Genomic DNA, 23,508 nt, shown 5'->3' on the forward strand with positions numbered 1-23,508 from the left:
TTGCTGATATCATTACATCTCCTTTTCTTAAAACAAAAGTATTTTACTTTTAACTAACAACATGTTTTCTTTGTATTAATCTGCATTTTAACTGTAACACTTAATGAACTTACATTATCATTATCATGATCAAGGTTTTTTAACCTTGCTTTGTGTGTTCACATGAAATATGTCAATACACTAGAACTTGAAGAAAGAATAAGATAACATTACTTCCTTCTATAACAATAGTCCTTAAATTTGCTCAATGAGTCTCTCAGGAGGCTTCACGTGTCTTGAGGATTTTCTGATTGATTGTCCTTGAATCTGAGTTGTTGCCTCAGATGATGTGTTCTCAGCTGTGTGATCAGGTTGTTCAACAGTATCAGTCTCTTGACCTGCTGTGGCTGGTCCCATGAGAAGATCTCGATGATTTCTTCTCAGAACAGCACCCTCATCTGTCTGAATGGTGTATGATCTTGGTTGAACTTCACTCCTTCTGAGTCCATGTGTTTGTTTTGTCTTTGAACCTTACTTGGTCACCAGTGTGGAGTTCAGGTAGGTTTTGTGTTCCTCTGTCATAGTAGTACTTTTGCTTTTCTTTCTGTTGTTCTTTGAACTTCCTCACTTTCTCCCCCTCTTTTGTTTTCAGGAGGTTCTCCGGGATGGGTAGGTTTGACCTTAGCCGACGTCCCATAAGGAGTTGGGCTGGTGACATACCACACTCGAGCGGCGTTGTGCGGTATACAAGCATGCTCTGGTAGAAGTCAGTTCCACTGTCTTTTGCCTTGTACATCAGTCTTTTCACTGTCTGGACCGATTTTTCCACTAGACCATTGGACTGTGGAAAGTGAGGACTTGACGTTGTGTGGACAAAGTCCCACTATTTGGCAAAGTGTCGGAAACTTGCATTGTAAAACTGGGGTCCGTTGTCTGCGAAGACCTCGCTTGACACGCCATGTCTGGAGAATATGGCTTTCATACATGTTATCACAGCATCTGCAGTGGTGGTGTACAGTCTACAAACCTCTGGATACAGGGAGTAATAGTCTGTGACTACAAGATAGTCCTTCCCTTGACATACGAATAGGTCAGCGCCTACCTTCTGGTAAGGTCTGTCTGGTGCTGGGTGTGGCTTTAGTGGTTCTACCGGATTGCTTGCTCGATATTTCAGGCATATTGTGCAGTTTGACACCTCATTTGTCACATCTTGGTTGATTCGTGGCCAGTACATCACCTCTTGTGCTCTTTTCTTACACTTTTCGATTCCCAGATGTCCTCCATGGATCTTTTTTTAACATCTCTTTTCTCAGACTCTTTGGGATAACTATTTTACTTCCTTTGTAGGTGATGTCTTCGACCACTGATAGTTCCGCCCTGCAGTTCCAGTACTCTGCCATGTCAGGTGAGCAGTCTTGCTTCATGTTGGGCCATCCATCCAAGATGCTTTTTCTCAGTCGTCTCATTGTTTCATCTTTGTTTGTCTCAGTCTTTATGAGCTCCATTTTTGCATCTGCTATGGGCAGTGCACTTGTGATCATGTCCACGTAGGCGTTCACTTTTTCATCCATTTTGGTGTTTGCGGGCTCACTTGGGTCAACAGCTCTGGACAATGTGTCTGCTGTATACATCAGTTTACCCGGTGTGTACGCAACATTCAGTGTATAGCGTTGCAGCCTGATCATCATTCTTTGTATTCTAAGCGGACAGCTATTTAGTGGCTTTTGGAACAATGCAATCAAGGGCTTATGGTCAGTCTCCACACTGATTGCTTGTCCTGCCACAAACTGGTGAAATCTTTCACAGGCGTATGTGATGCTGAGCAACTCCTTTTCTATTTGAGCATATCGCGTCTCCGCGTCTGTCATTGAGCGCGATGCATATGCAATAGGTTGCCAGTAGTCATATTGTTGCAGAAGAACGGCACCGAGCCCACTCTGTGATGCATCTGATGATATCTTGATGGGTCTCGCTGGGTCATAAAACCTCAGAACTGGTTCCTCTGTGAGCAGTTTCTTTAGATCGCTCCATGACTTCTCATGCTCATGATTCCATTCCCATTCTATGTTCTTTTCAGTTAGTCTTCTCAGTGGCGCCATCTTTTCTGAGAGGTTGGATATGAATTTCCCCATGTAGTTGATCATTCCATTAAACCTCTGCACGTCCTTTTTGCATTGTGGCTTTGGCATATTCTCAATGGCGGACACCTTTCTGGGATCTGGTCTGATGCCCTCACTGCTAAGGATATCTCCCACGAATGTCAGTTCTGTCACCCCGAGCTAGCATTTCTCTCTATTCAGCTTCAGGTTTGTTTTCCTTGTTGCTTCCAGCACTTTTTTCAGTCTCTCGTCATGCTCAGTTCTCGTGGTTCCCCATACTATGATGTCATCCATTGATGTATCAACTCCCTCCAGGTGCTCATAGATCATATGGATAGTTTTGTGATACACTTCAGGAGCTGAGGCAATGCCAAATGGTAACCTTAGGAATCTGTATCTGCCAAATGGACTGTTGAACGTGCACAGTCTTGAACTTGCTTCGTCCAATTTCATCTGCCAAAATCCTGATGATGCATCTAACTTGCTGAAATACTTTGCATTTGCAAACTGTGCCATGATTTCCTCACGTGTAGGAAGCTTGAACTGCTCTCTCTTTATTGCTCTGTTTAGATCTCTTGGATCCAGGCAAATTCTGAGCTTTCCATTCTTTTTGTCCACTACGACGAGGGAACTCACCCACTCAGTTGGCTCATCTATCTTCCGAATCACGTTCAGGCTTTCCATCCTGTCCAACTCTGCCTTCAGTTGCTTTTGAAGAGCAAACGGGACTTTTCTGCATGGATGTATGACCGGTGTCATACTTTTATCTACTCTGATCGTGTGTTCTCCTGGCATGCAGCCTAGACCCTTAAATAGGTCGTTGTACTCTTTCATGAGTTCATCATAGACTGTCTCTCCTTCGCTTTCCACAATGAGGACTCTCTTTACCAGGTTCAGTCTCTCACAGGCTTTTAAACCTAGTATGGCTTGCACACCCTTTGGCACCACGATTAATGCTACCGTGTGCTCTCTGTCCTTTTGTGTTACTTTGACAATGCATATTCCTTTCACTGGTATATCAGTACCTGAGTATCCTGTCACTTTCACTTTTATTCCATGTATCTTTGGCCTGGGTCTAATTTTCTTAAAATCAGTCTCTGATATCACATTAACTTGTGCTCCAGTATCCAATTTAAATGGAATGTGTATGTCATTCACTTTTAGTGTCAACATCCAGTCTCTTTCTTCTTTTTTGTTTTCAGACACAACATCTACATAGAACTCCTCTATCTCGCTTTCATCTACTGTATGGACCTTGCTTTGTTGCGCTTGGTTCTTACAGCAACGGGCATAATGATTGTTCTTGTTGCAACTATTGCATGTTTTACCATATGCTGGACACATTTTTGGTGGATGCTGTGTACCGCATCGACTACATGACTTTCGATTGTCCCTTTCATTTTTGTTCGCTGGCCACGCCTCTTTTTTCACATTGGCGCTCGTTTTGTTAAACGGTTTGTGTCCGTTCTTTCTCACTGCATCCACGTTGCAGCTATTGTCACTGAACAGCTCCTTTGCTTGCAACTTCACAGTCTCTGTAGCCCTACACAGTGCTATGGCTTTTCCCAGGTCTAGATCTTGCTCTCTTAGCAGTCTTTCCCTTAGACCATTATCTGGAATACCACACACCAGTCTGTCTTTTATCAGCGAGTCTGTCAGTCCCCCAAATTCACACGATTTGCTTCTGTTTCTCAGTTCAGACACATACTGATCAATAGTCTCTCCCGTTTTCTGTACACATGTGAAAAATCTGTGTCTCTCAAACGTCACGTTATGTTTAGGTATGCAGTAGGCCTCAAACTGTTCCATTATTTTATCTAGCTTCATTTTGTCTCCATGAACAGCGAATGTGAAGTTATTATACACCTCCAGCGCTTCATCACCCACGACATGTAAGAACAGTGACGCTTTCATTTTATCACCTTTCTCGTCAGCTCCGATTGCCGCTAAATACAACCCCACACGTTGTTTGAACCTCCTCCAATTTTCAGCCACATTACCTGTCAACTGAAGCGTCGCCAGTGGGTGTAAACCTTCCATTTTTCACTTCGTTAGCTATTCCCCAATGGTAAGCAACGATGTTCTCTTTTGGCTTGCTAATTTATGGAGAGCTGATTTAACTTCAGATTTTTTCTCTTCATCTCTTTCAATCACTTCTGACACCATGTATTGATTTCTTTGTGGGTTCAATGACGAGACATTTATGAAAGAGAATGTCTTTTAATCTAAGGTTTGTTCAACTCTGGTTAACAGCATTTACAGGAGACACCATCTAGAAATCCATCTAAAACGAAACTGAAACTAAACTCCTGCTTGTCTCTCACATGACCTCTGCTGGTCAGGCATAAGTAATCAATCCATGCAAACATGCTGTTAAGGCATCATAATCGAACAGGCAAATACCATCTCTATTTGCTGATATCATTACACCCATCTTATTGATATCTTAGCCATCTTTCTTGTTTTATCCAAGCATTTTTCTAGTCTTTTCAGGCCAGTTCAATATATTACTTCAGAGTTTCCATTGTAATGTTATTGCTTCTAGCCAAGAAATGTGCAAAGGACACATCACATTTACAAACAGTCACTGTACTGTTAAACTGCTAGGTTAGATACAGTGGGGGAGAAATTGGGCTCTGTAGCGCTCGTTTTTAGGCACTACGCGGCCATCTAACACTTGAAAATGGCATCTGAGATGCGTGCGCACACATCTGACGGGAAGTGCGCTGGACGGCTTCTTAGTAAAGGGGCTTACACGCCAGCCAGTGACATGCAGAGCAGATAGATCATGAGGTCAATCAGTGTGCAACGCTGATTTGAGGCCAGTGCTGCCATTTTCGAACGCCACGCTTTAGCCTGTGCCTTGTCTTAACCTCGCACAGCTGAACACAAGGTTAACTGGCATAAGAACATAATAAATAGGAGAAGCAGTAGGCCATACAGCCCCTCGAACCTACTCCGCCATTCAATAAGATCATGGCTGATCATCGACCTCAACTCCACTTTCCCGCCCGATCTCCATATCCCTTGATTCCCCTACAGTCCAAAAATCTATCGATCTCAGCCTTGAATATACTCAAAGACTCAGCACCCACAGCCCTCTGGGGCAGACAATTCCAAAGATTCACAACCCTCTGAGTGAAGAAATTCCTCCTCATCTTGGTCTTAAATGGCCTACCCCTTATCCTGAAACTATGCCCCCTAGTTCTAGACTCTCCAGCCAGGGGAAACAACCTCTCAACCCTGTCAATCCCCTTCAGAATCTTGTATGTTTCAATGAGATCACCTCTCATTCTTCTAAACTCCAGAGAGTATAGGCCCATTCTGCATAATCTCTCATCATAGGACAGCCCTCTCATCCCAGGAATCAATCTAGTGAACCTCCATGGCACTGCCTCTAAGGCAAGTATATCCTTCCTTTGATAAGGAGACCAAAACTGTGCACAGTACTCCAGGTGTGGTCTCACCAAGGCCCTGTACAATTATAGCAAGACTTCCTTACTCTTATACTCCAACCCCCTTTCAATAAAGGCCAACATGCCATTTGCCTTCCTTATTGCTTGCTGTACCTGCATGCTAGCTTTCTGTGTTTCTTGCACAAGGACACCCAAATCTCTCTGAACACCAACATTTGAAAGTTTCTCACCATTTAAAAAATATTCTGTTTTTCTATTCCTACCAAAGGGAATAACCTCACATTTCCCTACATTATACTCCATCTGCCACCTTATTGCCCACTCACTTAGTCCATCTATATCTCTTTGCAAACTCTTTGGGCTGGATTTTCATTTAGGAGGCAGGACTACAACTTTCGGGGTTGTAGTCCCGCCTCCATCGAGTTCTAGCCAACCCACACGATTTTGACTTGATTGACCTTGTTGAGCCTGCCCAGCGGGCTCAGCAGGCCAATTAAGGGCCACCCGGCAATAGGTGACGTCAGACCTTTTGACAGATGAAATATCAGCGTTTGAAGCTGTCAAACACTGACAATCTGTACTCCAGGTTAATTCCTTCCTCTCAGGATGATTTACAGATCTCTCCAGAACAGAAAGCTGAATGCTGGAACTTTTGACAGCTCGCAGCCATTCTGCTTTCTGTGCCGATGAGATGAGGGACTCCTGAGACCTGAAGGAAGGAAGGCTGTAAAGGTAAGTACATGTAAGTAAAACTTCTTTAAACACTTTACACACACTAAACACACTTACCTCTGCACTCATGCACCCATCACTCACCTCAACACCGGACATCTCGACCCCTCCAAGCCCTTCATCCCGACGGCCCGCCTCGCTAACTTGGCGTGGTTTGGAACCGTCGGGAATCCCACATTTCACCAATGAAAATAGGGATTAGGCTAAAAACTGCCTGTTAACAGGCAGTTAATTGGCACTAATCACCTTCCCGCCTCAGGGAGGCGGGTCCCAGTGCGGGTCGGGTACCCGCCTCCTTTGAAACGGTCATGGAGGCGGGTTGGGGACGGGATGGGTTCGTGCCCCCCCGATTTCGGGATTTTAACCCCCCACATGCCTCCAATCCCGCCTCCATGGCCCAATGAAAATCCTGCCCTTTGTGTTCTCCTCACAGCTTACTGTCCGACCTAGCTTTGTATCGTCAGCAAACCTGGATACATTACACTCGGTCCCTTCATCTAGCTCATTAATATAGATTGTAAATAGCTGAGGCCCCAACACTGATCCTTGCAGCACCCCACAAGTTACAGCCTGCCAATCTGAAAAAGATCCGTTTATCCCTATTCTCTGTTTTCTGTCCGTTAACCAATCCTCTATCCATGCTACTACATTACCCCCAACCCCATGAGCCCTAATCTTGTGTAATAACCTTTTATGTGGCACCTTATCGAATGCCTTTTGGAAATCCAAATATACTACATCCACTGGTTCCCCTTTATCTACCCTGCTAGTTACATCCTCAAAATACTCTAATAAATTTTTCAAACACGATTTCCCTTTCATAAAACCATGTTGACTCTGCCTAATCATGTTATGATTTTCTAAGTGCCCTGATACCACGTCTCCAGCATTTTCCCGATGACTGATTGAGACTGGCCTCTGTCTCCCTCCTTTCTTGAATAGCGGTGTTACATTTGCGACCTTCCAATCCGCTGGGACCGTTTTAGAATCTAGGGAACTTTGGAAGATCAAAACGAATGCATCCACTATCTCTTCAGCTACCTTTTTTAGAACCCTAGGATGTAGGCCATCAGGTCCAGGGGATTTGTCGGCTTTAGTTTCTCTAGTACTTTTTCCCTACTTATATTAATTATGTTAAGTTCCTCATCCTCATTAGACCCATGGTTCCCCACCATTTTAGCATGAAGGACCCCCCCCAGCATTACTTAAAGGGATCATGAACTACTGACAGGTTGGTTGCTGGATTATTTCTTATGACTGCTGGTGCAATTGTACACGTTTTTGGAGCTTTCCGCTAGTAGCCTCAAGTTTCAAGTCTACAGGGAGTGGTCTGGCTGGTGCTGAAGTCCTTTTTTGTTGATTTAAAAGCTTGTGCTGAAAGAAGGGAACAACCGCATTGCCTGTGGCTATTATTGCCATGGCTCTTGATTTTTATGCATCTGGCTCCTTCCAGGCTGCTGCTGGTGTTATAAACAACAACTCGCAGTTTGCAGTGCACTGCTGCATAAGGGAGGTCACTGAGGCTCTCTATACACAGAGAGACAGCTTCATCTCATTCCCTCTTACCAGAAACAAGCAGCCGGAGCGAGCACAAGGGATTGCAGGCTTCCCCCATGCTGCAGGGTGCCATTGACTGCACATTGCCTTGCGTGCTCCTCATATGAACGCTGCCATTTTCATGAACCGAAAGGGATTCCACTCCCTCAATGTACAGCTGGTGTGCGACCACAGGCAGGTGAATGCCCATTATCCTGGCAATAGTCACGATTCCTTCATTCTGCGGCAGTCTTCTATGCCCACCACGGCAAATCAAAGGCTGGCTGTTGGGCGACGAGGATTATCCACTCGTGACATGACTCATGATTCTGGTCCAGAACCCACGAACACGTGCACAGCAAGCATATAATGAGAGCCATGCTGCCACAAAGAACATTATAGAGCATACCATCGGCTTCCTCAAGCAACGCTTCCACTGCTGGACCGCTCTGGAGTAGCCCTGTGGTACTCAGCTGAGCAGGTATCAAGGTTTGTAGTAGCATGCTGCATGCTGCACAACCTGGCCATCAACAGCCCTTGCCACCATCTATCAGGTGAGAAGCTGAGGAGCAGGAGCATGAGGAAGAGGAAGAGGAGAAAGTGGAGGAGGAGAAGTGCAACAGGAAGTGGAGGCCCAGGAAGAGGAAGGGAGGCTACAACATAGACAGCTCCTTCCTGCCCGGGCTCTACCTGATGAAATAAGTAATGAGCGATCCCAGTAACCTCAACCACACCTCCCCATTCACCAACAGCCCCACGCTCCTTACCTTTCCTCTATCACTGACCGTCACATTGTCGTCTTTCCAAAAACACAGAAATAAAAACCACCAGAAAATGCACATTCCAATCCAAATATATAAATTCAATCATGATAGGATGCATACAAAAATAAACTAATCACCCTTATGTATTCCCTTAGTGCCTCTTCCATGTGCCTTTGCCTATCCTAGTGCTCTACAAAGTTCTCCCCCAGTGGCTGCAGCATGTGTGGCGGAAGGCTGTTGACCTCCCATTGAGGAGACCGCTGATGGCCTTGGAGGGCGACCTCGAGCAGCTTTGGGCCTAGAAGGCCCAGCTTCAGACTACAACATTTCAGTCTGGGCTGAAAGGCAACAGCAAGGACACTGGCAGAGTGGCAGGGGTGGGAGGACGGTTGCTGTCATCCAAGGAGCCACTGCCACTCTCCCGGGGTGGCGCCTCTGCAATCCTACTGATCTGTTCGAGAATAGATAGATGGACTGCTGTGAGGCCCTGGAAGCCACTTTGAACAGTGGTATCCAGACCCATGAGGACAGCAGTCTGAGTTCCACTGCAGCCTTTAGACCTTTGATGGAAGCTGTTTGTGCTGCAATGGGAGTTGTGACATCGGCCATCAGATGCTGCAAAATACCGCGGATGCTGGAAATCTGAAATAAAAACAGAAAATACTGGAAATACTCAGCAGGTCAGGCAGCATCTGTGGAGAGAGAAACAGTTAACATTTCAGGTCGATGACCCTTCGTCATAACTGGAAAAAGCTGGAGATGGAACAGGTTTTTAAGCAAGTGTAGGGGCAGGGAAAGGGGGAGAGGAGGAAAGAACAAAAGGGAAGGTCTGTGATAGGATGGAAGGCAGAAGAGGTTAAGAGACAAAAGGGATGATGGTACAAGGCAAAAGGAGATGGTAATGGGACAAGTTAAGAAACAAAAGATGGCTCTAGATGAAGTGTAAATGGCAATTGCTGAAAGATCGACAGCTGCCATGTGAGAGAGAAAAAAAATGGGAAAAAAAAGATAGGGGCAAAGGCTATAGTCTGAAATTGTTGAACTCGATGTTGAGTCCAGAAGGCTGTAAAGTGCCTAATTGAAAGATGAAGTGCTGTTCCTCGAGCTTACGTTGAGCTCATTGGAACAGTGTAAAAGGCCGAGGACAGAGAGGTCAGAGTGGGAGTGGAGTGGAGAATTAAAGTGACAGGCGACCGGAAGCTCAGGGTCACCCTTACGGACTGAACGGAGGTGTTCCGCAAAGCGGTCACCCAATCTGCGTTTGGTCTCCCCAGTGTAGAGGAGACTGCATCGTGAGCAGCGAATACAGTATACTAAATTGCAAGAAGTACAAATAAATCGCTGTTTCACCTCGAAGGAATATTTGGAGCCCTAGACAGTGGGAAGGGAGGAGGTTAAAGGGCATGTGTTGCATCTCCTGCACTTGCACGTGAGGGTGCCAGGGGAAGGGGTGCATGGGGTGATAGAGGAGTGGACCAAGGTGTCGCGGAGGGAGCGGTCCCTTCGGAAAGCTGAAAAGGGAAGTGAGAGGAAGATGTGTTTGGTGGTGGGATCACGCTGGAGGTGGCGGAAATGGCGGAAGATGATCCGTTGAATGTGGAGGCTGGCGCGGTGAAAGGTGAGGACAAGGGGAACCCTATTGTGGTTCCGGGAGGGAGGGGAAGAGTTGAGAGCAGAAGTGCAGGAAATAGAACGGACACGGTCAAGGGCCGTGTCAACCACAGTAGAGGGAATCATCGGTTGAATAAAAAGGAAGACATGTCGGAAGCACTGGTATGGAAGGTGGCATCGTCAGAGCAGATGCGGCGGAGACGGAGAAACTGGAAGAATGGAATAGGGTCCTTACAGGAAGTGGGGTGTGAGGAAGTGTAGTCCAGGTAGCTGTGGGAGTCAGTGGGCTTATAGTGAATGTTTGTCAATAGCCTATCCCCAGAGATGGAGACAGAGAAGTTGAGGAAGGGAAGGGAAGAGTCGGGGATGGACCGTGTGAAGGTGATGGAAGGGTGGAAATTGGAAGGAAAGTGAATGAAATTTTCTAGTTCAGGGCGAGAGCAGGAAACAGCACCGATAAAGTCATCAGTGTACCGGAAAAAGAGGTCAGGGAGGGACCTGAGTAGGACTGGAACAAAGAATGTTCCACATATCCCACGAAAAGGCAGGCATAGCTAGGACCCATGCGGGTTCCCATAGCAACACCTTTGACTTGGAGGAAGTGAGTGGAGTCAAAGGAGAAGTTGTTCAATGTGAGAACAAGTTCAGCCAGGCGGAGGAGGGTGCTGGATGGGGACTGGTTGGACCTCCGTTTAAGGAAGAAGCGGAGCGCCCTCAGTCCATCCTGGTGGGGGATGGAGGTGTAGAGGGATTGGACATCCGTAGTGAAAAGAAGACGGTTGGGGCCAGGAAACTGTTAAAGTGGCGGAGGGCATCGGAAGAGTCGCAGATATAGGTGGGAAGAGACTGGACAAGGGGAGAAAAAATAGAGTCGAGATAGGAAGAGATAAGTTCCATGGGGCAAGAACAGGCTGAAACGATGGGTCTACCAGGGCAGTCCTGTTTGTGGATCTTGGGAAGGAGGTAGAAGCGGGCTGTGCGGGGTTGGGGAACTATGTGGTTGGCGGCCGTGGAGGGAAGATCTCCAGAGGAGATGAGGTCAGTGACAGTCTTGGAAATGGTGGTTTGATGTTTGGTAGTGGGGTCATGGTCCAGGGGGAGGTAGGAGGAGGTGTCGGAGAGTTGGCATTCAACCTCCGCTAGGTAGAGGTTGGTTCGCCAAACAACAACAGCACCGCCCTTGTCGGCAGGTTTAATGACAATGTTGGGGTTGGATCTGAGAGAACGGAGTGCTGCAAGTTCAGAGGGAGGTAGGTTGGAGTGAGTGAGGGGAGCAGAGAAATGGAGATGGCCGATGTCACGCCTGCAGTTTGCAATGAAAAGATCTAGAGAGGTTAAGAGGCCAGAGGGAGGGGTCCCGGTAGAACAAGAATTCTGAAAACGGGAGAAAGGGTCAGCTGTGCGGGGGGAAGACTCCTGGCCAAAGAAGTGGGTACGGAGACAAAGGCGACAGAAAAAGAGGAACACCTCCGTTCAGTCTGTAAGGGTGACCCCGAGCTTCCGGTCGCCTTTCACTTTAATTCTCTGCTCCACTCCCACTCTGACGTCTCCGTCCTCGGCCTCTTACACTGTTCCAATGAAGCTCAATGTAAGCACGAGGAATAGCACCTCATCTTTTGATTAGGCACTTTACAGCCTTCTGGACTCAACCTCGAGTTCAACAAGCATGGCAGCTGTCGATCGTTCAGCCATTGCCATTTACACTTCATCTAGAACCATCTTTTGTTTCTTAACTTGTCCCATTACCATCTCCTTTTGCCTTGCACCATCATCCCTTTTGTCTCTTAATCTCTCCTGCCTTCCATCCTATCACAGACCTTCCCTTTTGTTCTTTCCTCCCCTCCTCCCTTTTCCTGCCCCTACACTTGCTTAAAAACCTGTTACATCTCCAGTTTTTTCCAGTTCTGACAAAGGATCAGCGACCTGAAACGTTAACTCTGTTTCTCTCTCCACAGATGCTGCCTGACCTGCTGAAATGCTGCTTCATGGTGGGTTCCACAGGTGGGTGGATGAAGGTGACCACCCATTTCATGTTGGAAAGGATGGGCTCCAAGGTCTGCACAAAGGCCCTTGCCAAGTTGGTGCTGGACTCCTCCACGATCCTTGAGATTGAACACAGGCTTCCCAGTGCACCAAGCATTTGGTTTTGTACACCCAGCAGCCTTCTTCTGTAGACTGGCCCATCGAAGTCCTCATCTGAGTCCTCTGCAACAGAACTAGTGTGCGACCTTGCCCTCCGGCAAGCCGGCACCTGCGCTATCCTTTCCCCCACCCTGGCTCCTGGGCACTTGTGCCCGGTGCTTCACCACGTACGGATCCCTCCTCTAGCCTGGCCTCTAAAATACGCGCGGTGTCAGTATCTGAGCTGGTGGCTGCGACTGTAAATCGAGTGACACTGTCTCTTCATCTTCACTGTCTTCTTCCTCTTCCTCCACTGACCGGGAAGGCTCCAGTTCTAGGGTATCTGAAATGAAAAAGGGACAAGGGTTGGGTTGTGGTGAGGGGAAAGGAAGTGTGTGCTTACACCATCCGCAGCTTCTAAATCAGAAGAGATTGAGGGATGAGGGAACATAAGAGGGTGGGGCACAAACACAAAGGACTACTTGCTATGGGCACCCCTGCATTGGGCACCTGCCACGTGCAGACCTAGCAAAATGAGTTGGGAGGAGCAATGACATAATCCCTGCCTCATTACCATTCAATTTACAGACTTGCACCTGCCCCAGGCACGTGTTCTGCCCTGTGAGGAACCTGCCTGATGTGTGCAGCAAAAAGGGGCAACGATCCAACATCACAGCCTTCTGCCCCTTTTCCCTCTGCCTACACCAGGGAAATAAGCATCCTTATAAGTGATTTATCTCAACAGTAATTGATTCCAAAGCACACAACAGATGAAGCAGATACTTACAATTGTTCCTGAGTCGGCTGCAGCTTGTACTAAATGAGGCTGTGGAGGAGTCGGACCATTGTACTCAGTGATCCTTTTCCGAAGCTGGTCTCAACAAAGATATATTCCAGTGAGAAAGAAGGGGCTGGATTTTACCAGCCCTGAGGAGGCGGGTTTGGACGCGTGCGAGTTGTTAAAATTGCCAAAAATGGCGGGCGGGCCTGATCTCGCCTCCATCCCGTCTCCGAGCAATTTTCCCAAATGCGTGTTTTCAGACCCCCTTTCCATCCCGCCCCCAAGAGGCGGGATAGGCCCTTAACAACCACTTAATTGCCTCTATAATCCCATTTTGAGAGGCCTTTCCAATTTTTAGACATTCCCCCCATCCTACACGCCTCTTCTGGAACACGCCAGGTAATGCTGGCGGCCTCACAAGTGGATTGCTTACTAACAGCTGCAGCTCCACCATTACAAAGATGTTTTCACCAATGATCATTTGCAGGTGGCAGAACGTTGTTGTTCCAGGCCTGGGGGAACTTTTAGCAGGCATACTCAGTGTTGTGGAAGTTTGGAGCCTGACACCCATCTCCATTGTGATCTCCTGGGAAACGCCTCTCCCCACCTTGACTAAACGCTTCCTCAACTGAGGCATATACCAGAAGCATAGCGACCATTTAATTCCTTTCAATAACAAAATACTGCGGATGCTGGAAACCTGAAATAACAACAGAAAACGCTGGAAAAACTCAGCAGGCCAGGCAGCATCCATGGAGAGAGAAACAGAGTTAACATTTCAGGTCGAAGACCTTCAGTCAGAACTGGAATGAAGCAGGAAAAGGAACAGATTTTAAAACAAGTTTAGGGGCTGGGAAATGGGGGAGGGGATGAAAGAACAAAAGGGAAGGTCTGTGATAGGATGGAAGGCAGGAGAAGAAGAGGCATTAAGAGACATTCAAGGCAAGAGGAGATGGTAATGGGACAGGTTAAGAAACAAAGGCCAGAAGGCACCAGTGATCGACAACATTGCTGCCCGGGATGCAAGGGACGCACTCATCCTGGCCAGATTTGCTTAGCCTGCACAATCAAACACTTTAGCCTCGCTCCTTACCAGAGCATCAACAATGGACAAGAACCTGCGGAATCCTATCACTCTGACCACCATTCTGACAATTGCAAGGCACCCTAAGCCCTCAATGTGAAAGTCCCATTTGCGAAATGACACAGGCCACAACTTCAACAGTTTGCCATCAAAACACTTTATAATACAATCACAATGATGGCTGGTCCAAAAACAAAACTACACAGCACCCAAGTGACTACTTGTGCTTTATCTTCCTCTTACGCATGCTCCTATGTGGTGCTTCCCCTGTGGCTTCAGCAGATGTGGAAGGCCCCTTGCTCACTCTCCTGCTGCTCCTGTCTCGACGCTTTTGGCGGGCGTCCTCTGGGGTGGCGAATCTGTGCAGGCTCACCAACAGTCTGCTGTTCCTGCGGTTGTGCAGGGGCTGAGACGCCCATCTCAGTTGGGTGAGGACTCTGGTGGGGCTCTGACCGAGGGCTTTGCTGTGGCATGGTCGTGTGAGCACTTGGAGAGGAGCCCCCACTTCCTTGTTGTCTGCCACCAACATCCCACTCATGGGTCAGCCCCACTTCAGAGCTAGCAAGTGGCTTGACAGCATCTTGCTGCAAGGCAAGGGGGCCATGAAGACCCGTTTCTGCACTGGAAGTCCTACTCCAGAGGACTTGCATGAAGGTCTGGTTTGTTTGCTCCATAGCTGACCATCGCTCCTTAAGAGATGTCATTCTATTCAGAACAATTACCATGTTTTCAATACCCTGGAGACTAGGCTCCTCCATGGATGTAGCCATCCTCTCCTCTACCGTAGCCATCCTCTCCTCTACCGTAGCCAGCCTTACCATGGAGGTTGCCATCCTTTCCACGGAGGTTGCCATCCATTCCGCGGTGATGCGTTCATGCGCCAATGCCTCCACAAAGGCTCTGCTCGTGTTCGCGATGGACTCCTCCATTCGCTCCATACTCGCAGCGACCCTGGAGACAAAACCTGTCAGACACTCCTGCACCTGTTCCTGGAGTTCCAGCATCACTCTCCTGGATGGTCCCGGAGGCACAGGGTCAACATGCAGCGGAGCCGAGCTGGCAGAGTCCTGCGCCCTCTGACGAGGACTCTCCACTGCTGTCCCTGTCTCTACCATCTGCTGATGCTCACTTGTGAGCTGTGATACACCAGGTGACAACACTACTCTATCTCGCGAAGGTCCCACCGAGAGTTGTGAGTGTCTGCGCTGGTGCTGGGTGCGCTGAGTTCTGCTGACACTGCGCCCTCAGAGGTTGCAGCTTCCTCTGAGGAGTCTGGAGGCTCAGGCTGTTCCTCCTGGATAGTGGGGACGGGGGCTTTCGATGGTCCTGTGGGGGAGTAAAGGAAAGAGTTAGAGATTTGAGGCCAAGGTTACATGCACATTGAATATTGCAGATGGTCATAAGTCAATCTGTTAGAGCATCAGAATCATTATCAGTGACTCATGCTATGTCAATGAGAGAGATTCCGAACTATTCTGTCACCAGCTTGCTGTGATGCACCCATCTGTCCGTCCCCCACTTGGGTATCCTCCTCGATCCCAGCAATTTCCAGGGCCGCTTCCTTCCAGGGGGTGAACTGGGCTACTGAGGGTGGCCCTCCTCCTGTCATGGCTCTTTTCCTCCTATTGTTGGTTCTCTTTTCCTGCAATGAGGGACACAAGTGGAGTTTGAGTGAGAATGAAGGAGTGAGTGTAGTGAATGCATAGCATAGATGCTTAGAAGGATACAAAGGACCCTCCCTGTGTGTTGTAAGTTGTTGTTGTCATGGCATCACAGTGATAGGGAGTGTGAGGGCTGCATGGTTGAATAGTTAAGTGAATGTGACCATAGAGAGAGAGGGAATGGGTAAGGGTGCAGGGATGTAAGTGGCATGTGGAGGAAGAGGGTGGCAAAGCAGAGTGCTGGTGAGGAGAGGCGATGGGGATCAGATTGAGGATGATGGGAAAGTCATACGCACTTTTCCTGTGCGGAGGTCATGAAAGCTCTCCCTGCATTGCAGTCAGGTTCTTCGGCTCATCGAAATGGAGTTGACCTCCTGGGCCACTTGTAGCCACACAGCTTTTGTCTGCTGGGGTGGCTTTTTTCTCCCTGAGGAAGGCAACAGCATCTCCTTATTACAGCTGGCTCCGTACACCAGAGCTTGGAGGGAGGGTGCATCAAACCGAGGAGCACACTTTTGCTTGATCATTGACATTTTCCACAATTCAACTCCTTCATATAAATTGCAGAGCCTTTGCAGTCTCCAGAAGAATCAAGGCTGCTTGCAGGCCTTAATTGCAACAGCATTGATGATGTCATCGGAGGCAACTTTCTGTATGAAAAGACTCATTGGGCCAGTGATTCCCACACGCAGGAAATCAATTGCCCAATTAGGGGAAAATCCCACTTTTTCAACACATCACTTAGGAGTCGGGGTCCTGACACGATTTCCACCTGACACGCCCCAGCTCGCCCACACTGACAAAATCCAGCCCTATGACTCTAAGAGAAGGATGAACCATCCGTGGCTAACTAAGGAAGTTAAGGAGGGTATCAAATTGAAAGAAAAGGCATTCCATGATGCGAAGATTAGTGGTAGGCCAGAAGATTGGGACATTTTTAGAAACTTGCAAAGGATAACTAAAAAAATAATAAAGAGGGAGAAAATAGATTATGAGAGTAAACTAGCAAAAAATATAAAAACGGACAGATAGTTAAGGCAGTTAAGAGCCTGTTAACTGCCTTGATAATCCTATTTTGACAGAGGTTTCCCATTTTCTCTGGCTCCTGTTTCCCGTCTTGTCAGAAACAGTCCTGCTGCAAGGAGACGAGCTGGTGGAGGACCTGATCTGTAGTAATTATTGGTGCAGAACTTTAAAAGCACTCCTGTAACATGACTGGCATTCAAATGCAACAACTTTGTTGGAGGTTTGAGATAAGATTTTGCAAATCTACTGACCTTGTGACTGGTCAAGCTGACACACATCTGCTGTTTGAACTGATTGGAATAATTTCAGGCCACTTTGAGTGTGCGCTTTTAAGCTTCTTGCCTCAACTGAAGTCTACAACAACGGGATGGGAACCATTTACATCCTCTCATCCTGGTCGTCGGATTCGGAGGAAGAGCAGCGCAGCTTAGTGCTGCCGGATGAACAAGTGGCTCAGTACACAGCCTCCTTGGAGGAAGATGAAGAGGACGAGGAAGAGGACAAGGAGGGGGACAGGGAGTGATGCCGTGTGGGGCTGGATGTGGCCAATGCAGCAGCAGGCGGCCACATTGCTGGCCGTCAGGCAAGGGATGCACTCATCCATGCCAGATTTGCGTAAGCTTATGCTTCAACCACAGGTGGCTGGCACATGGAGATGAATATAAGACATACATTCTCAAAACCCCAGGCATCATCTGTCCAATAAACGGTGGTTTGCGCTCGGTGTCACCACCAACATTCTACATGGAAATCACCCTGAGCCCTCACTCTTGAACTTCCATTTCCCAGAACACAGAGGCCACACTTTAGGTGATCTCAGCAGATCATTAAACCTTTTTCCACACTGAACCCATGTGCGTCTGCACACAGAGCTCGAGCTCACCTCCTCAGTAATTTGCAGCCAAGCTGCCTTGGTTTGCTGAGGAGGCCTCCTTCCATTTCCAGAGAAGAGGAGCTCCTGACGTCCTCTAACTCCCTCAACAAGAGCATAGAGAGAATCCTCATTGAACCTGGGTGCAGCCTTAGTTATTGGGGCTGCCATTCCTGCAACTCCCAGCACCTTTAAGAGAAAAAAGCATTAATATTACTAAGCCAATGATTGGAACAAATCTGGCATTTTTTTGGTTTCATAGTCAGATAATAAATTGATATATAAAAAAATCATATCTTTCTGGAATAATATGAACAGCAATTTAATTCATTAAATTTTGTTCAGAACAGACACTGTTAACTCCCCTTTCTATATAACACAGCACCAATCTATCCCATTGACATTTTTCCCAAAGCGGACATGGCCCCTTTAAATTTTCATTCAACCAATACGTCATCAGACGCGAGAAACTGACAGCCACCAAGCAATTACCTGGAGGGACCCACACGTCGGCCGTAATGAGGCCAATCATGGCAAAATAGTTCATTCTGGGAGGCGGCAGCCGGGAGCGGGTTGGAAAGCCTCCGAGCAGCGGACCCGCCCTCAACCCGCCTCCATTTGTAAAATCGCGGCCTTTAAGAGTCTGCAAAGGGACATAGATAGGTTAAGTGAGTGGGCAAAAAATTGGCAGATGGAGTATAATGTGGGAAAATGTGAGATTATCCACTTTGGTAGGAAGAATAGAAAAGCAAAATATTTAAATGGAGACTACAGAATGTTGCAGTAGAGAGGGATCTGGGTGTCCTCGTGCATGAAACACAAAAAGTTAGCATGCAGGTACAGCAAGTAATTAGGGAGGCAAATGGAATGTTGGCCTTTATTGCAAGGGGGATAGAGTATAAAAGTAGGGAAGTCTTGCAACAACTGTACAGGGTGTTGGTGAGACCACACCTGGAGGACTGCATACAGTTTTGGTCTCCTTATTTAAGGAGAGATATACTTGCATTGGAGTCAGTTCAGAGAAGGTTCACGAGGTTGATTCCTGGGTTGAGGAGGTTGTCTTACGAGGAAAGGTTGAGCAGGTTGGGCCTATACACATTGGAGTATAGAAGAATGGGAGGGGATCTTATTGAAACATTTAAGAATCTAAGGGGGATTGACAGGGTAGATGCTGAGAGGATGTTTCCCCTCATGGGGGAATCTAGAACTAGGGGACATATTTTCAGAATAAGGGGTCGCCCCTTTAAGACGGAGATCAGGAGGAATTTCTTCTCTCAGAGGGCTGTGAATCTTTGGAATTCTCTACCCCAGGGGCTGAGATAGACAGATTTTTGAACTGCAGCCAAGGGTTATAGGGAACAGGCAGAAAAGTGGAGTTGAGGCCAAGATCAGATCAGCCATGATCTTATTGAATGGCGGAGCAGGCTCGAAGGGCCGAATGGCCGACTCCTGCTCCTATTTCTTGTGTTCTTATGGAATATAATGTGGAGAAATGAAACATTATCCACTTTGGTAGGAAAAATGATGAGAGATTGGGAAATGTTGGTGTTCAGAGGGACCTGGGTGTCCTTGTACACGAATCACTAAAAGTTAACATGCAGGTACAGCAAGCAATTAGGAAAGCAAATGGTATGTTGGCCTTTATTGCAAGAGGATTCGAGTATAAGAGTAAAGATGTCTTACTGCAATTATATAGGGCCCTGATGGGACCACACCTGGAGTACTGTGTACAGTTTTGGCCTCCTTACCTAAGGAAGGATATACTTGCCATAGAGGGAGTGCAACAAAGCTTCACCAGACTGGTTTCTGGGATGGGGGGATTGTCCTTTGAGGAGAGATTGAGTAGACTAGGCCTATATTCTCTCGAGTTTAGAAGAATGAGAGGTGATCTCATTGAAACATACAAAATTCTGACAGGGCTTGACAGGGTAGATACAGGGAGGATGTTTCCCCTGGCTGGGGAGTCTAGAACCAGGGGTCACAGTCTTAGAATAAGGGGTCGACCATTTAGGACTGAGATGAGGAGAAGTTTCTTCACTCAGAGGGTGGTGAATCTTTGGAATTCTCTACCCCAGAGGGCTGTGGAGGCTCAGTCGTTGAGGATATACAAGACAGAGATCGATAAATTTTTGGATATTAAGAGATACGGGGATAGTGCAGGAAAGTGGAGTTGAGGTCAGCCATGATCTTATTGAATAGCGGAGCACGCTTGAGGGGCCGAATGGCCTACTCCTGCTCCTATTTCTTATGTTCTTATGGTCCTAGGCGTATACTAATAGGGGAGTGACTTTCAGGATGTATCTTTCACCAGTAAGCAGACAAAGCAAGAAATCAACAAATAAAATAACGTTGTGATTTACTGCTTTTAAAGAGCTGGAAAGGCAATAACTGAAGTCTAAAATACTACATTTCCTCTTTGAGGCTGCGATTTTCCACACAGGGGGTGGGGGTGTTCTGGCCACTATCTGTAATGGCAATCCAAAAAGCAAACTGAATTCGCAACTACCTAGCCAAGACTGGGATACAAGTCAGAGGAAGTAATGCTTAAACCATACAGTGCTCTGCTTGAACCAGATCTAGAGTACTGTGCCCAGTTCTGGACACAGAGATACATGGAGGAGAATGGACTGCTCTCTAGTATCAGGGGCCTGAGTTGAGAAAAGAATGAAGCAACCTGGGAGTTTCCCCTGTGAGAGGTGATAAACAAGAGGTGACATTATAGAAGTACGTAAGATAGTAAACAATATAGAAGAGGTAAATGCAAAACACTGCTTCAAGTTAAACTGTGACATGAGGACAAGAGGTCCTGGGATCAGACTAGTTAAGGGCCAATTTTGGACTGATGAAAGGAGGTTTTTCTGCAGAGTGATCAACAGATTTCTGGGTAGGATAGCGAAAGCAAAAATCCAGTCATTCAAGAGTCAGCTGGATCGTTTGATAGGGATTGTTGATCTAAGATGGCTGAAATACTTTCCTCAATGACATTTATCTCATTCATGTAAGGAAGTGCCAAACTGTTGTGTCCATGTGTTGATAGAGACACTGAAGACAGGAGTTGGTTTCACAGGTGTTTACTAAACAAAGTCTGGAGGGGAACTAACTGATACAACACAATATACAGGCTTATATAGCCCGAGTGGACATTACCGGCATTACAGTACACATGGGGCTCTTAAAGGCACATACACTACAATTCCTCCCCTTTTAGCCAACCAGTACATAATATTTTAAGTAATTATTAATTACATGTTACAAGAAAAATAATCTACACATTGCTGCAGTTAATTAATTATAAGTCAGTCTCTCTGGAGGCTTCCTGACTCGGTCCAGATAACGCCTCGGTGGTGTAGTAGTTTCTGGTGGTGTAGTAGGTTCTTTTGGCAAGGCTGATTCGGCTTGAATGCCAGTGTCGGGTTCATCGGGTTCCAGTATCACCGGATCGGAGGTAGATATGGGGATCTCTACTTCATCGTTAGGCGTATAGAGTTGTGGTGTAGGTTGTCCCTTTTCGGATGACTCTATGATTTGGTCAGCATGGCGCCTTATTATGCTTTCTCCGATGTCCACGGTATACATCAGCGGTCCTAGTTGTGTGCAGATAGTTCCAGGCTGCCATTTCTCGGTACGGTAGTCCCGGGCCAAAACTTGTTGACCTATCTGGAAGGTTCTAGTTGGCCTTTCATTCATGCCTTGAAATTGCTGGTTCTCCACGTCCCTTCTGATGTTGGGCTTGATCAAATCCAGCCAGCATCTTAGGCTTCTATTGAAGAACATCATGGCGGGAGTTTGGTTTGTAACCACATGTGTTGCATTCCTGTATGCGAACAAGAAGTTATCCACCTTGTGCTGAAGTTTTATGTCTTCATTACCCATGGCCTTTATGGCCTTCTTGAAGGTCTGGACAAACCTTTCAGCCAATCCATTGGTGGCGGGATGGTATGGGGCGGACATGTAGTGCTTAACCCCATTGTTTTTTTAAGAACTTCCTGAATTCTTCGGACACAAATTGCGGTCCATTATCAGAACAGATCTGTTCCAGCAGCCCATTCCTGGCAAATATGGTCCTTAATACTGTGATGGTTTTTTCCGTGGTGGTGGAGGACATCTTTATTACCTCCGGCCACTTGGAGTGTGCATCAACCGCGATTAAGAACATTGAGTCCATAAATGGACCAGCAAAGTCGATGTGTACCCTTTGCCAGGGAGATGAGGGCCACTCCCATGGATGTAGAGGGGCTTGTGGTGGAGCGTTTTGGACCTTCTGGCATCCTAGGCAGCTCTTGGTCATTTCTTCGATGTCTCCATCGATACCTGGCCACCATACAAACGCCCTGGCTAGGTTCTTCATTTTCACTCCACCCAGATGCCCCTCATGAAGCTCCTTTAGAACATTATCCTGGAGTTTGGGTGGAATCACCACTCTGGATCCATACATCAAGGTTCCTCGGCACACTGACAGCTGTTCTCTTCTTTGCGAGAATGCTGGCAACAGTGGTTCGCCATGTGCTGGCCATCCCTTCACTGTTAAATCGTAGACTCGTGAGAGAGTCGGGTCATTTCTAGTTTCCCTTTCAATGGCAGAATTTGTTACTGGTAGACATTCGACTATGGTAGAGTGGAAAATCTCCACTGGGTCTACGGTAGGTGCTTCTTCTACCATTGGCAACGGTAGGCACGATAACCCGTCAGCATTCCCATGCTGTTTTGATCCTCTGTATTCTATGTTGTATTGGTGTGCCCCTAGAAAAAGGGACCACTTCTGTAGCCTTTGCGCTGTCATAATGGGAACACCCTTTTTAGGGTTGAATATGGAGATGAGGGGTTGATGGTCAGTCAACAAGGTAAATTTTTGTCCGTGTAGGTAATGGTTGAATTTCTTCACTCCCCATACCAGGCTGAGTGCTTCCCTGTCGATTTGGGCATAGTTATGCTCAGCTGAGTTCAATGAGCGTGACGCAAAAGCTATCGGCCGTTCCGAGCCATCAGGGAATTTATGCGATAATACTGCTCCTACGCCATAAGGGGATGCATCACACGCCAGTCTGATTGGCAGTGATGGGTTGTAATGAGCCAAAACTTCTTTGGACGTGATTAAGTCTTTGCATTTATGGAAGGCACGTTTACAGTCTTCGCTCCATTTCCAAATTACTCCTGTTTGTAGCAGTTCATTAAGAGAGTGTAGAAGAGTTGATAAGTTCGGTAAAAATTTATGATAGTAATTTATTAATCCCAGGAACGACCTTAATTGCGAAACATTTTCAGGTGCTGGGGCTTTTATGACCGCTTCAATTTTTTCAGGTGACTTATGCAACCCTTCCTTATTAATTATGTGGCCACAATATGATATTTGATTTTGGAAAAATTCGCACTTCGGGCGATTTGCTCGTAGGCCCCGTTCTCTCAGCCTAGTGAGCACCTGCTCCAAATTGGCAAGGTGCTCGTTGTCGTTTTCTCCTGTTACAAGGATGTCATCTAGGTGGCATTGAGTCCCCGGAATCCCTTGGAGGACTTGTTCCATAGCTCTTTACCAGATAGCTGGAGCGGATGCTACTCCGAAAACCAGTCGATTGTACTGGTACAGACCTTTGTGTGTATTTATCGTGAGATATTTTTTAGAGGCCTCTTCAACCTCCATCTGTAGATATGCCTGTGCCAAGTCAATTTTGGTGAAACGTTTCCCTCCGGATAGTGAGGCGAAAATATCTTCTATCCTCGGAAGAGGATACTGTACCGTGTGAAGGACCGGGTTTACAGTCACCTTGAAGTCTCCACAGATGCGAATTTTTCTCTGTTCTTCAGATTTATCATTATTCAATGCTTTCTTCAT

At 47.0% G+C, this 23,508-nt stretch overlaps 1 protein-coding gene across 4 annotated transcripts in view; it reads left to right on the forward strand.

The window, feature by feature from the left end:
* The window catches only part of cfap54 (cilia and flagella associated 54), an 859,633-nt gene that overhangs the window by 663,999 nt on the left and 172,126 nt on the right, over positions 1-23,508 (forward strand). The gene's annotated exons all lie outside the window — the stretch shown is intronic.

The sequence above is a fragment of the Somniosus microcephalus genome, chromosome 17 (genome assembly GCF_052327205.1).
Source record: "Somniosus microcephalus isolate GS21.2 chromosome 17, FLI_Smic_1.0, whole genome shotgun sequence".
Lineage (NCBI taxonomy): Eukaryota > Metazoa > Chordata > Chondrichthyes > Squaliformes > Somniosidae > Somniosus > Somniosus microcephalus.